We start from the raw sequence: 15,189 nt of genomic DNA on the forward strand, positions 1-15,189 counted from the left end.
GCAACTTTTGGTATCAGAATCTGCTTCTGGGTTGATTGGAGAATACTGAGTTTTTGTTAAATTACAATTTAACCTTGTGTGTGTGGCACATCTGTAACAAACATAGGCTGCCTTGGGTTGTGTGAAAACAGTCTTACATATTTGGTTCAGTCTGTTCTTGAGGACATTTTTTATGTCATCTGCTGAGTGGATTTGGGGTTTTTTTGCCTTTTAAAATTTTTGCTAAAATTAAAAACAATTATTTATGTTTTTCTAAATCTAGCTTTGAGTGCTTGCAAGGAATGGAGTAAACACACATGAGAGGAACCCAATTGTGGGAAATGTACTTACAAGATTTGTCTTAAAAGCTTTAACATTCTGTTTTTCTAAGGAGAAAACTAAGTGCCAGATTTTTCTAGTTGTATTTTTCATCTGCTTAGCTGCTTAGAAATATTTCTTCTCTTAATAATTGGACTAGAATGGATTCATCAAAATGTTTGAGACTGTCTGCAAGTTCTATTTAATGTTCTGTCACATGCAAAGTGCTTACTATAAGGAAGGAGACAGACTTTTTACAGAGCCTGACAGTGATGGGACAAGGGACAATGATTTTAAACTAAAAGAGGGGAAATTTAGATTAAGTGTCAGGGAGAAATTTTTCACTCGGTGAGCAGTGAAGCATTGGAACACGTTACCCAGAGAGGTGTGGATACCCCAACCTTGGAGGTGTTCAGAGCCAGTTTGGATGGGGCTCTGGGCAGCCTAATCTAGTCCCTGTTCTAGTGTCTGGCAACCGTGCCCACAGTAGGGGATTGTAGATCAATGATCTTTAAATTCTCTTCCTATTCAAGACGTTCTATGATGTGTGGAGCAAAGCAGTACAGTCATAAGCTTAACCTAGCCTTCATAATGCAATAAGGGAAATGCTGTGAATAATAATATTGAGTGTTATTATGCTGTTGTTATTCATGTCTTTAGATACACTCTGAAGTGATCTGTATCTGAGAACATCTCTTGTTTAGTGTGTTGCTAGTGTGTTGTGTGAAATTACTGCATGGTGTTAAGGCACTATACTGCCTATAAAAATGTTCTCTACATACCTGTCAGTTCTTTATCTGACCATAAAGTACCATCAGAAAAAAGATTCTTTACTGTTCCTTTCCCATTCAGTATCATCTATGAAGAGGTGGTATGTGCAGAAGTGTGTACGCACAGTACATTGGCATCTGTGTGGGGCATGACAATCATACAGATGGTTGTTCACACTTCAATTCCTTAGTATAAACTGATTGCAATATTATAAAATATGCCTACCATCTTCAGTAGAAAACCAGTCTTTCATATACTGATAACTTGCTAATAGATAGTATATGGCATTTATTCATTATAAAAGTTAGACTTTATAATCATTTATAATTCATTTGAATTCCTCTTAAACTCTGCTTGAAGCATCTTCTAGGTGTTTATATTGCAAAAAGATGAAACATATAGATGTATGTTGCTGCCTAATAAATCTCTTCCATCTGTTTCACTTGCAGAGACAGAGTACCCTGACCTTGGGGAAAGGCTCTAACCTAGTGTTTTTATAGAGATGAGGAAGCAGCTTTGACAAGTGGAATTTAAGCCCTGGATGGTCCTGGACTATCTAGCCATTGCTTAATCTTCTTAATACGGTAAGACAAATCCCATTCTTCATTTTTATATTAACATATTTCAATTCTGTTACAGTTTTTAACTCTTAAGCAGAGCTTAGATAAAAATGCCAGGTGAGCACACGTTAGTAAAAGAGAAAAAGAACCCAGCTCAGCAAGTTCAAAAGTTTCAGGCAGCTTATTTTGAATATCTGTGAGTAAGGAAAAATTAGGGTGTTGAGCAAGCCCACATAACTACTGCAGAGACAATATAATAAGGAATGTAAGATGAGAATTAATTGGTATTAACAGCAAAGTACATTTATTTTAGGTAGAACTTGATGTCAAGAGAAGATTCCTAAAAAGGTATAGACTTAAAAACATCCACTTCTGAATGTTACCTGTATCATCAGCAAGTTACATAGTTTTGGGAGCAGAATACCCAGTTAAGTTTGACTTTTGTGAGGTGTCTGTGTGTTACTATAGTCTTTTACAATGAAGAGAGTGACTGGGAGATACTCATTTTGAAAAATATTTCTGGTAGTGCAGCTCTCTTCCTTCCCTCATCTCTCCACTCCTTTCTTTTCTCTGTCTCCCTTGTTGTCACTCTGTATTTGAATAAATTTGAATAAATAAATAAATAGCCAGTGACTATTATAGCTGTCAACTTCTGACTTTGTTTCTTCAGTGAAGAATTATTTTGTTCTATAAAACAAACAAAATCTCCTTTTTGTCCCAAATTCAATATTTGCAATATTTTGGGTGGAAATTCCCCCCGTGAGTAATATACCATAAACAGTCCAAATTCTGCTCAGTTGTTTTTTTTTGTTTTGAAAAAACTTCCTGTGTCTCACCAGCTCTAAAGTTTACATTCCCACGTGAATGAAGTTATCATAAATGAAACTACTGCTATAGCTACAAAGAGCAAGAACAGAAATTCTTTCATGCTTCAGTTACTCATTGAAGGCAACTTATATGGCTGTGTAACTTCTCCCTGGAAAAGAGGGGATTAGAATGGTGGTAAAGACAAGGCAGCATATTTTATTACTTAATATAATACAAAGATGAAGGTGTTCCAAGTAAAATAATCATTCAGCATATTTGAAACCAACAAAAGGAAATTTTTTTTTTTCATAAATGCATAATTAAACTTAGGAACTTTCTGTCTAAAAGGATGATGAAGATCTGAAAGGTGAACAGGCTTAAATGGGTTCTGATTAGTTCATGTAGTAATAAATTTTGTGAATTTTCAAGTATATTCAATCTTCATCTACTAAAATCTCTGCCTCAGGAGTTCACTAAGTTTGTCTGACAGAATATACTGTTTTCATTTTTCTTGTTTCCTATAGTATTTCCCAACAGTGGACCTCTGTTCAAACAATGTATGAATGTTATGATCTTAAGACGTTTGCAAATAAGGTTAATTTTAGTATTGTAAATGACTTCTAGCTGCAGTGTGATATGGATTTATTAGCATATGTTTGTACTCTCATCTTCTGAAACGCACCTGCAAGATATCTATACTAAAATGTGTTGTGCCTTAAAAGAACTGATGGTACATGTGTTTTCTCAATACGTTCATCCATGTGAGCTTTGAAGTATTTTTGGCAGTCACGGGTGATAGAGTAAGGACATAACTGCAGGTGCAAATGTAGACCCTGGGTTTTGTTACTCTTCAACTATTATTTGCTGGTTTGTTGTTTTTTTTCCAAGAAATTTGTTTCTGGTATTATAGTTGTGTTTGTCATCTTGAACAATTAACTCCAAACCGATTCTATGTTAATTAAAATTAAAAACAGAAAATGATAGTACAGAGCTGCTCTCTTCCTGCTGGGACTGTCATTCCTCTTCCAGTGTTCTGCAGGTCAGTCCCTCAGAAGGAGATGAAATTTACTCCTTATGTGCAACAAGGTATTTCTTTTCCAGTGAAGGAGGAATCAAAATGTTTTGACAGAATGTGCACTGCTAGTGATGTTTGGAGCATAAATATAGTGTAGCCTGTGTTTTTTTTCTATTTGGCTATTAATTTTAAGGTCACTTAATTATTTCAAGGTTGTGATTTTTTGTTCTTTGCTTTTATTATGCATAATAGGTGTTGTATAAGCAGCGTATACCAAAAGTTTGTGGATATGTGTCTATAGCACTGGTTTTCCTGTCAAAAGGAGCCTCAGTGAATGAAGGGAAAAAAAAAAAAAAAAAGAACAGCAGAGGGAGAGGAAATAAGTTCCCTTAATTTTGAAACTGGCTGAGAGATAAAATGCATTGTCAGCAAATTCTACAAAGGATTTTTTTTTTTTTTTTTTTTTTTTGCAAGGAGGGGATAAATGTATTTCAGAAATACATGATGCAATTACAAAATCATTCCTGTTCCTTAAAACTTATGCATTCTACTTTGGCCTACATTTTACACGGTTGGCATGCCTTCTTCCATAGCAAAAAGACTTGAAAGCCAAGAATGGTGCAGCTGGTCCTTGGCTAGCTGATTGCTCGGAGACATCGTAATTAAAGTCTTCTTCATTGTGTGTTACTTGTCTTTAGAAAGGATCAGATGCTAGGCTTGAATATTCAGAACCAAGGAAATCATCAGCAAACAATGGGCAGGGAATACAAGTTCTTAGGAGAATGGCCTGTTTTTAAGATAGATAATGGGGGGGCAGAAATAGTGTTCTGGAAAATTTGGACTTTGCTTTGGATTTGCAATAGTTTGGGCACTCTGCCTCTAACTGTAGACTCAGATCTTGGAATTTCTGCCTATCATCTGCTGTCTGATGTGATATCATCCACTCATAATTTTTGCCAAGTCCCGCAGGATTCTTTGTGTTACTCTATGCACCATGATTTAAGCCAGATTAAAAAGCATCCATGAGAAATAAAATATAAAAAGAAAATCCTTAATACTGTGAAGTATGCACTGCGGTCTTCTAGGTCCCAGCACGTTTTGGCTTGATAAAAACGGCCAAATCGCTAATGGATGCGACCTGAGATTGAGTCTGGTGACACCTATGTAGGGTAACTTCCCTGAAACACTGTAGCTCCATTGATAGATTAAATGAAATGTTGCACTGACACAAAAAGAGTATTTTGCAATGTTGCAACTGTAATATTTTAATCTGGGATAAATCTCATTGAAATTGGCTTATAATTTAAATTTCCCAGTGGGAATGTAAAAAATGTTGACTATAGTCTAGCATAGTGTCCTGAAAATACATGCCTTGGTATTATCTTTGTTGAAGAGCTAGAATCTTGGCGTTTGAGATTTAAATAAATACATAAAATCTGTTAATTCAAATAAATACTTTTTCCCTCTGCAAGTACCTTGTAGGCTACTCACACCGGCTCAAACTTAGATTTGTGAGGAAACTGCTGTTGTCTTCTGAAGGTACAAACCATTGATTCATGTGCCCAAAAGAAACCTTTTTTTCATAACCTGGGGGGGCGAGCAGTCAATAAAATATTTCACTGTTTGCTGGAGAGGTTTTACAAAGTCTGCTCTCCTGCATAGTTTACATTTCAAATACTTCTGTTAGTGCAGATCTGTGTGCTTGGCCCATCAATTTCTTTTTGAGGGTCCCCAACAATGCCTAAGAAACACAGGTATTTCTGCATGTATATATTTTGTTCTTCTCTGGGTCTATTCAATCTCAGCTATTTCTTAGTTCTGACGTATTTGGAAAACTTATAGATAGAAGATAGGCCAGTTAAATCACACAATGTATCTCTCAGGACATCTGGAAGAAGTAGTGACTTTACTGTAAACATATATTTCTTGAGATATCATTTTATCTTTTGCTGAGAAATCCAGTGAGCCTAGCTCAATACAGAAACAGGTGTTGATATTTTTATGGTATTTGTAATGGAATATTTTACATTTATTTTATTAATAATGAATGTGTGATCGCAGTCTCAGAAATATTTCAGTACCTGTTCTGTAGCTCAATGAAATGAAAGCTGCAGTGTTTTTATCTTATTTAAAGTGATATATCCAGGGATCCATGAAAACCAATCTGATAGAATCTTTACGATTTTGTTAACAGATGTGACACTGTGCTAGTGGATTGGAGGAAGAAAATAGTTATATTTTTCATGTATTCAGATAGTTCTAGATTCTCAGAACTAAAACATGTTTTTCTTTTTCTTCTTGAAAATGTTTGCACATTTGAGAATGTGTGTTTGTCAGAGTCTTAGACATATTTAGCTTGCTCTTGGTGTTTCCAAGCTGAGGCCAACAAGAATGAGCAAGGACTTGAGAATCAGATTCTGATTCAAGGCCCTGTGGTGTGAAATTATGCTCAGACTTGCCATATTTTAAGAACAGAGTATGACTTTATTGTTATACTGAATACAATTTTGTATGCTAAAACAAGCAAAGAAGAAAAACAAAACAAAACAAAAACAGCCACAAAAACCATCCTCTTCATTAAAAGGAAAATCCACAGAAGAAATCCTGTTGGCATTTTAGGTACAGTCTGTAACTGAAAAATGCTTTTATGTAGAGATTCATACCACCAGCTTTCTATCCAGCAGGTGACTTTCTACATTAAAAGGTTTGTAGAAGTGGAGATTGTAATAGGATGAACAACCTTGATAAAACACTTTGATTCTTATCTTTGAAAAATTTTCCCTATTACATTTGCCTTTGCTGCTGCTGCTGCAGTTAAGCAGATACCAATGTTCCCACGGTAAACTTCTTTTACAGGGTTTTATGACTTCATGGGGAAAAAAAGCTTTTGTCTGAAATACAGCAGATTTTTTTTTTTTTAATAACTCTTTGTTCAGTTAAATAGGGAATGTTAACTTGGAAAAAAAAAAAAAAAAAGAAAACATTTATTGTAAATGAAAGACCAATCTTCAGCCAAGTAATATCAGCACAGATTAATAAAAATGACAGTATTTAAAAAAACCAATTTTGTTTTCACAGTTAAGGTTGTTTGTTTGATTACCCTTTTTGCATTGCGCTTTGCTTAGACAGGGAAAATCGATGAAGTTAGTTTCAGTGTGCTGGTAATCATTTTCACTCTCGGGTTGTTAATACTACAATATTTAAGATGCAATAGTTGCAAGCTAAGTTTGATGGAAAACAACTGCGTGTAATGGAATTTTCTGAAAAGTTATAATGTTTTCTCTGTCATTTTTGGTTGCATCCGTGTGACACAACCCAGCAGCATTCACCTGCCCAGTTCCGACTTCCACCTCCTTGTGAGTCTTGCAGCAGAGACTAACCTTCTAAGATGCTATCTGCAATTGTTTGCTTTGTCCCAGGTCTGAGGGCTGCTTTTAGAAACCAGAGCCAGAAGATAAATGAGCACATTTAGAAGTATGAGCTTCATTTCCTGCCCCCCTTGTCTCATTTCTTTGCAAGTCTGGGCTTTGCCCTTTATTGTTGGGGGTTTATGTGACAAAACACCTGGCTTGTTTGGGCAGTTTTGACTTTTGGGTTCATGTTCTAAGCAGTGGTTTTACTTTTATGTAGCTTAAGAAAAATTGGTTGTAATGGAAATGTCAGTCACTGCTGTCACAGCAGACTCAGCACTGTAACAAGTAACCTTCTGGGCAGAGCTCTGAGTTCAATGTTAACAGGTTTTATTTGGAATACTTACAAGAGAGTGGTGACGCTTGCTTTTACTTTGTAGGCTTTGAAAGAGCTTTCGTCAGTGGATGCAGGACTAGCTGTGGCATCAGGTATTACAAATAATTCATCTTTTTTTCCTTCTGTAAGAATTCAGTACTTGAGAAAAGGGGTAGCAAATGAGGGAAGCAGAGGCAGCTTGGAGCACTGTAGGGCAGTCTGATATGGCCACATTTTGCAACAGTTGAGCACACGAGGCGTTTGGTCTTGTACTTAATGTGGGAGGAAACCAAATACTTTTTTGCCTATTGGTGGAAACAAAAAAAGAACGAAGATATACTTTTCACTACACTGTATCTCGAATCTTCAATTCTCTGCATGGTTGTTTGCTTCTGTGTACTAGTTTATGCAAAGTATGCAATGTGAAATGCAGGAGTGAGCACTTAGTAATTTCTTACTAAGTATCTTGCTCTTTGTTACTCTTTATTTCCCTGTATTAATCAAACAAACAACTACTGTAATTCAGTTAAGGAGGTTATACTGAAGTTATTGAAGACTACCTTTCTCTTTGGATAAGGTCCTGCCAAGAGGTGGCAGTGATAATATGAGGGAAAGACTGTATGTCCTTGCAAAAATAATTTAATACAGCATGAAAATTGTTTTACTACTGTTGTTTGAAAACGGGAACCATTAGATTTGACTGTGAAGCATCTTTTAATCTACAAATGATTTAAGAAGAGATTTGCAATGGCTATCCGTTGTTGTAAACTGCCCTCATTTGAAACTTGTAAGCTGAATATATTACTTCTGTAATTTAAAAAATGCTAGGCAAAATTGTTTTATTTTGTATTAAGAATTATAGGATTAATTTTGGAAACATACAAAGAAGATATGAAAGCTTTAATCAAAAAAGGTTAGGTTTGTGATGCAAATTAATTCATGAAAATGATCCACTGAAAGTAGTTGAATAACAGAGCTAAGTTATTGGAAAGTAAAAGTGATAACAGTGTCTCTGCGATATTATTCAGAACTGACTATATAGTGCATTATTGTTCGAGCATTGCCAGTTTATCTCCATATTGCCCAAATTTATAGGAAAGACTTTTCAGCATCTGTGAAGGACAAGTTTGTGATCAGCTGGCTACTTTCACTTGATCTTGCTCACATTTGCTGCATACAATGCAGGCTGATAGAATCTGAGTTGCAGCTCTGGAGTTAAGTGACATGATTGTATAAAATTGATCTTGAGACTGTATTTCTTAGTTCTTCACATTGTTAATTCCTTCAAATATATTATAACCAGCAAATTTAATTAATCTATGAAATGGTCTAAAAGAGAGAGAAGTCTCTTTTGTACATAGACCCAACAGTATTTAACACCCTCCTAACTTCTTAGTATGTACTTGTGTGAAAACTGTCGTATTGTTTAGGCACCCTGCTCCTGCCTCCTCTGTTTTCAAAGAAGAGATTTAAGATTGTTCTGGATACAATCTGGAGGGACTGTAACAATATCCAGAAGCAAGGGTTTCAAAATACAGGACTTGTTTTGCTTTGCTTCTATCTGAATAGAAAAAGCTGGCCCCCTTTCCAATATTTGCTATATGAAAAATGATGCTGAAGTGATCATATGCACAGATTAACACAATGACTACTTTCCATTCTTGTAGTCTGTATGTCCTAAATTTCTTTGTTGCATATCAATACTATTTCAATACAGTCATCTCCAGCCAGTGACAGCCTATTACTTGGTCACTACAAATTTCTGTTCCTGATAAAACATGTAAGAGCATATCCTTCACAGAGGGAAAAAAGCACATTTCAATTTTTCACACTCATCCATGTGATTATTTTAACTGCATGAGTATTGACCAGTAGTGGGATTGATAAACCTCCTCCTCGTCTGGAGGAGGACATTTTTAAAGAAAAGCATTAGTTTTTCCTCCTGCCTTCAGGGAGGAACTCCAGACCCTGAACTGCAAATGCAGCCTCTCCTTAACCATCAGAACTGTGTAGTTCAGGACCAGTGTGATTGTAGACTTTCTCTTTTGCCGGGTTCCTGGCATTGACTGCAGGCAGCTCTGTTCATTGTGCTGCACTGGATGCTTTTGTGCTTGGCATGGGCCATTATGATAAACTAGATTTGGATTTAATGACAGGAGATAGCACTTAACGGTAGTCAGAAAATTCATTGTTATGGTATTCTGTTCTTCTTCAGGATAGCACGGTTTGGAAAGGACGTTTATTATTTCCAGATATGATTAGGTGACTTCTCCATCTTTTCCGAGTCTGAGACTGTAGATATTTTGGGCTGTATATGTGAACCTTTTTTCTTTAGGGAATAAAGTATAAATGTCTGCAGAAACTCAAGCTAATGAGCAGTAAATTTACCTGGCAAGTTATTGTCCTTTTCCCTTGGTTTATTCTTAGGCTGCAAGACCTAGTTTAGAGTGAGAATGGAGAACAGATAACCTTGACTCTCTTGTTCTCTTTCCATGCTTCTCTGTTGGATAGAAGGATCGGCGCTGAACACGGTTGTCTCTGTTTCAAAATAAAATTAGCCAGGCAGGAAAAACATCCTATGATGTGTGAGAGCTTCTGCTGCAAATTTTGCTTTAATACATGTCTATGTGAGAACGGAGTTTTTAATGCAGTCTGATATTCTCCAGATCCCGAAGTCCTACTGGTATTAACTATGAGTAAAATCAGTGCTTACTCCATCTCTAGTAATGTGTTACATTCTTGTCTTATTTTTGGGTTTTCAAGGACTTAATTGTCCTGAAGCAATTTGAAGAGACTGAAGAGAAAGTTTTCTTTTACATCCAGACAGGAAATAAACAATAACTACTAACGTGAGAGAGTACCATGGCTCACTAGGTGAAACTATTAGTCATGTGGATGGTGTGCAATAGAAGGGGAACATACCATCAGCATACTACTTGGTTATTTGTGCCTGACTCTGTTTTAGTTATTTCATCTCCTCTCCACACTGTATCACCAAGTCTGTTTCAGTAATTGTTTTGAAATATTTCAGTGTTCCTGTAAGTTGTTAACTTGGTTGTATTGGAAAATGAAGTGTTAATCCACAGCAGTAGTATAACAAACAGTGTAAGCTGTCATGGTATGAAGAAGTTCTAGTTTCTCTATCCTTTCTGGTTTTGTTACCTTCTACAGGCAGTTTACCAGCATGTAATTTGTTCTAATGGTGATTTTCTTTATTTTATCATAGCTGTGCATGCTGTACATGCTGCATCATGATGCTTCACATAGTAAGTCATAGGCCATCTGACCATGAAATTTGACTTGTAACAACTTAAGCGTCTTTTCAAGTGGACATCCTGAAGACAAACATCAGCCCTGAGAGTTTATGAATTCTGTTTATAAGTACAGTTTCCTCATGAAAAATCACCCCATAACTTTACATTGTTTTTCAAGTATATTTTTACTGCAAGAGAGCACAATACTTTATTTTGGTGGAGAGCTCTTTCTGGTCACACTTTCAAGTTAGCACTGTGCAGACAGATCATTTTAGCAGTCTGTTACCCGTTCTCTGAATTAAATTCACAAGTGAGTAGTATGGCTGTAGTAATAACAGAATAATAATAATAATAACAGTAACAGAATAATAATAAAAACAGTAACAATAACAAAAAACTCTGGAGGTTACATGAAAGAGAAATCAAAAGGTTACTGGCCCAGAAACACTGCACATACTGAATTGTTTCACTCAGTTGTTCATTCTTCCTTCTCTTTATCTTAGTACTACCATGAAGTGCTTTCCTGTGTAGTTCCACATTTTCAGAGAATTTAAAGCATGTCAAAACTGGAACTCAAAAGGATATGCTTAAAACCTGTGAACTGAAGTTTCTTTCTTATTGTTTCTCACTCACTGAGCTGCTGTATCTATTCCTTATTTCTATGTCTCTGCCTTATTCTTCTCTCAACATTCATACCATCAACCTAATCACTTACCAAATGCTGTGAAATGTAAGGGGCTTGAGTTTTGTCTCACGGTTTTAATATGTAGCCGTGACAAGTTAGCTCAGGTTGCTGTAACTATCCATACACTTAGCTATTATTAAGCTGTAGCTTAAATATAATGCAAGCAAATTTTAAATATCATTGTTGTCATATACTTTCAAGATTTTTTTTTTCATGTTCTATTTCTGATACAATTGAACCTGTGTATGATAGATCTGACATAGTTTTGTGATGCTGCTAACGTATAGCCCATTTTAACCCCTTTTTCTCCTTACTTACACTAAGACAGTAAGACTTGTTGAAGTAGTGTGTGAATAAATGCTAATATGTTTGTTCCACATAGACCTGTTTTAAGACAGAAGGTTTATTAATGTACTCAAGGTAGAATAAAACATTATCTAATAAACTGCAGTAACCAGCTCCTTGGAATATTCAGAAAACGCAGATAAATGGCACATTAACTTAGTGCATATGTAGGGAAGAAATAATTTTAACAATTTTTGTCACCACTTGTGAAGGAGAAAAATGCTTAATAGTCTTTTGATAATGCAGTTTTGAAATACCCCTTACTGCCCCACTTCAGACTTAATCCATATCTTGTCTATATTTCTGTGAGGATAAGAACATCTTATCAGTACCATAAGAATGCAATCTACAGTGATTTCTCTCTCTCTTTTTTTTTTTTTTAAACAGACTTAAATAGATTACCGGTAATAATTTATCTGTGCTGCATCAGGAGGTAGTTATTTTGGGTTACTGAGAGTAATTCTTTCTCTTTCATGAACAGAGAGCAAAGAGCATCTAATTCCTCCAAAAACAAATTAAAAAAAAAAAAACCCAAGGGGTTATTTCCATGCATCTTTGCAAACAAAATTCATAGAATGCTGTGTAGTTCAATGGAAAATGTACTAGCATATGTAATTAGAAAGTCAATTACTTAAATGATGAAAGAAACTTACTACATTGTTAAAAAAAAAAACAAGTGTTGACAATGACAACTTAGAAAACCAGTAATGTTCCATTTTAATATTAATTGTGGCTTTTGTTAATATTTAGAAGCCATGGAGCAGATCTCTTAAAATGAATTATTATAAGAAAACTGTACTTCACTGAATGCTTTTAAAAATTGTTTTATCATTTAGCTTTGTAAGCTCCAGTTGTGCTAGCTTTTTTCTGGAAACATGTACAAAAGACATTTGTTATCAGCATACCTTGATGCATTTAGATAAATGTTAATATAAGAAAAGTACGTTTTAAAGACTGTAGTTAAGTATAAGAGGAAGAGATACTAAGCTCTTTATTGTATTTATTCCTTTAAAAAAAAATGGTTTTGAATAGACTATCTAAATTTTCTGTAACTATATGTCATACTAGCAACTAAAGGCATTGGTTGGTTTCACTTTTTCTAGTTATGTTCCCCTCTATTCCCAACTTTTGCAGAAACTTACAGACAGGTGATACGTACTCTAAGGATCAGCGTGTTTTCTCTAATTCAGGCAAGAAGTGAAGTCATTTATGTAAAGTTATTCACTGTTCATGTTTTTAGTGAGGAGATGTGATGAGGAACAAAGGGAGTGGGAGGCTTTGTGAGGAACTTGTGTGGGATTTGCTTCCTCTGCACTTTGCTAACCCAACCAAACACCTGGGTTTATTCTCAGTCAGAAACATAATGTATTTCTCTGGACTTTTAGATCATCTGTTTATAGAAATAGTATTCGTTGTAACAATGCCTATTCCCATCGTAAAGAATCAAGATTTCATAAATGTGGCTTTTTATTACAAACTGCAGAAACATCAGTTATCAGAATGGAAACCCACCCACACATGTTCATCTTTACTATGTATGACAGGTACACCCACATTTCATCCCATGTGTTTCCACAATGCTTTCACCTTCAGTACAAAACTCCAGAAGCAAAGCATTTAATTACTGCCACTCTTTCACACATAGCATCGTCTACAGTGTTGAAATGTTCATGAAAACTTCAAACTGTGGACAGGAAACACAGTTCCAGAAAATAGCCAGATGTCTTTTCAAAAAGAAAATGCTAAATCATAAGCTTTGAAATCATATTTCCTTTAGATTTAATAAGAAAGTGCCATAAACAGTACTGTACTTTGAATAACCTGCAGTAAAAAAAGTTAAATGCACAGACTGTTTTTACATGTATAAGGTTATTCATTTGTTCAGTGAAGAAGCGGTGTAACTATTTTTCAATCTAATGTCACATAAATCATTCTGCTTCGCTATTAATCATTTTGTCCCATTCCAAGCAGTATATATAAAATATAATTCTTTTTTCTGGCCTGTTTTAGTGAAAAGATCCTGTTCATTCTCTTCCTGCACACTGGTGATGGAGGCATAACCGTGTACTACTCATCCTGAGCCATGTACTCATCCATCATGGATCTTCACTTATTTAACATATTTTCTCTTCAGTATGACACTTACGTACTATGAATTATGGGCAATTAACCTCAATCTAATTTGTTGCTGCTCCTTGTTTCCATCTTCTTACTGGTTGAATAATGCTTAATCTAGTCCCGAAGAGAGAATTTGTTGTCTTGTTTCCTTAATCTTTTCTCTCAATTACTATTATGTTCATGCTGCAAAGATGAATTGAACCTGTAGCTGAATACAGCTCAGTGTCCATCAGCCTCTGCCTTGCGAACTGGGCTTTTTTCTCTCATTCAGTCACTATGAAAGAGTATCTTTACTCCCTCTGCTCCCAAGAAAATATGTAAGTGTGCTTCACTCTAGATAACTTACCTTGAAAAGAAGGATGGTTTTTTTTTTTTGTTTCTTGAAAGGCATCATGAGTTCCATGATCTTGAAATGTCACAGTTCCAACTATGGAAAAGATAAACCTAATGGTGCCTGAGGCACTTTACAAACTCAAATATTTGTACTTTTGTGAGTACATCCTAAGCACTGTAATTTCATGGGATGATTCAGTTGACTGGTGTCTTTTTATGAAATGTTAGAAAATAAACTTAGTATAAGCATCCTAACCTCTCTTTTGAGACTCTTCTCACAGTGTTTCTTGAAGCCTATGTAAAAGTCTGGAGAACTTTATCTGTTTTGTTTTTGTTTGCTTTTATTTTTTTGAGATTGAATGGGAAAGAAAATCTCAAAGATAAATAATTCTTGTTCTTATTGAAGTCTACTCTTTGTCTGGTGATCTTTGCTAGGCTGGCTGGCTTCATCCTGGAACAAGATGATTCAAGTTGGGTGCTTGTGGTTGGACACAGTAATGGGCTTTCTTTACCTTGCAATGAGAAGACAGAAATGCTGTCTCTCTAGAGCTTTCACTTGTCTTTAGGTGCAAAAGGAAACAGTTTGTTTCTTTATTAAGTATAAGATGATGCTCAGAAAACATCAGACTAGTGCTCTATTTGCTGTGGCAGTGGTCTGTGCCTACTCAGGCAGTCTTAGGCACCAGGTTTTTAAGACTTAAATAGTTTTTAAATAGTACTGTAAGAACTTTTTTCTCTGTCAAATTTATAGTCAGACAAAGAACAAATTCTACAACTTTTATCTCTGAAATGATGGCAGGTGGCTAAGAATATTGTGACTCTGAAAAATCTTTGACAGTAGAACTCCTTTCTCTATTAGTGACCTGCTGGTCACTTTTTGAATGCCCTCCTGGATTTCCCAAGTTTTGGTTGTAGTGTTGGTCTTAAGTGATTTACAATACCTGTATTAAAGAGACTAATTATTCCAGAGTTTTAACATTGCATCAAACATGATATGAAGTAATTAAGAATTGGGATTTCAGGTTTAGTTGTGTGTGCCTTCTTCAGTGTACTATATGTGTGTGTGTGTGTGTGTGTGTGTGTGTGTGTGTACGCACAGAGAGTGTTTTTGGTCGTTGGCTTTCCCAAATAATTTCATTTTCCTCACAGTCTTCAGGTCTTTAGGGGGTGGCAGAGGAATCTCATCTTTCTCATTGTGCCTTCTAGGCTGCTGATGGTGTAATGTATATACACAGTGTCAGATGCTTAATGGTGGGAAATGATTGTAATATATAGACA

The sequence above is a fragment of the Centrocercus urophasianus genome, unplaced genomic scaffold (assembly GCF_019232065.1).
Source record: "Centrocercus urophasianus isolate 14NV4802_14NV808 unplaced genomic scaffold, USGS_Curo_1.0 seq_18, whole genome shotgun sequence".
In the NCBI taxonomy this organism is placed as follows: Eukaryota; Metazoa; Chordata; class Aves; order Galliformes; family Phasianidae; genus Centrocercus; species Centrocercus urophasianus.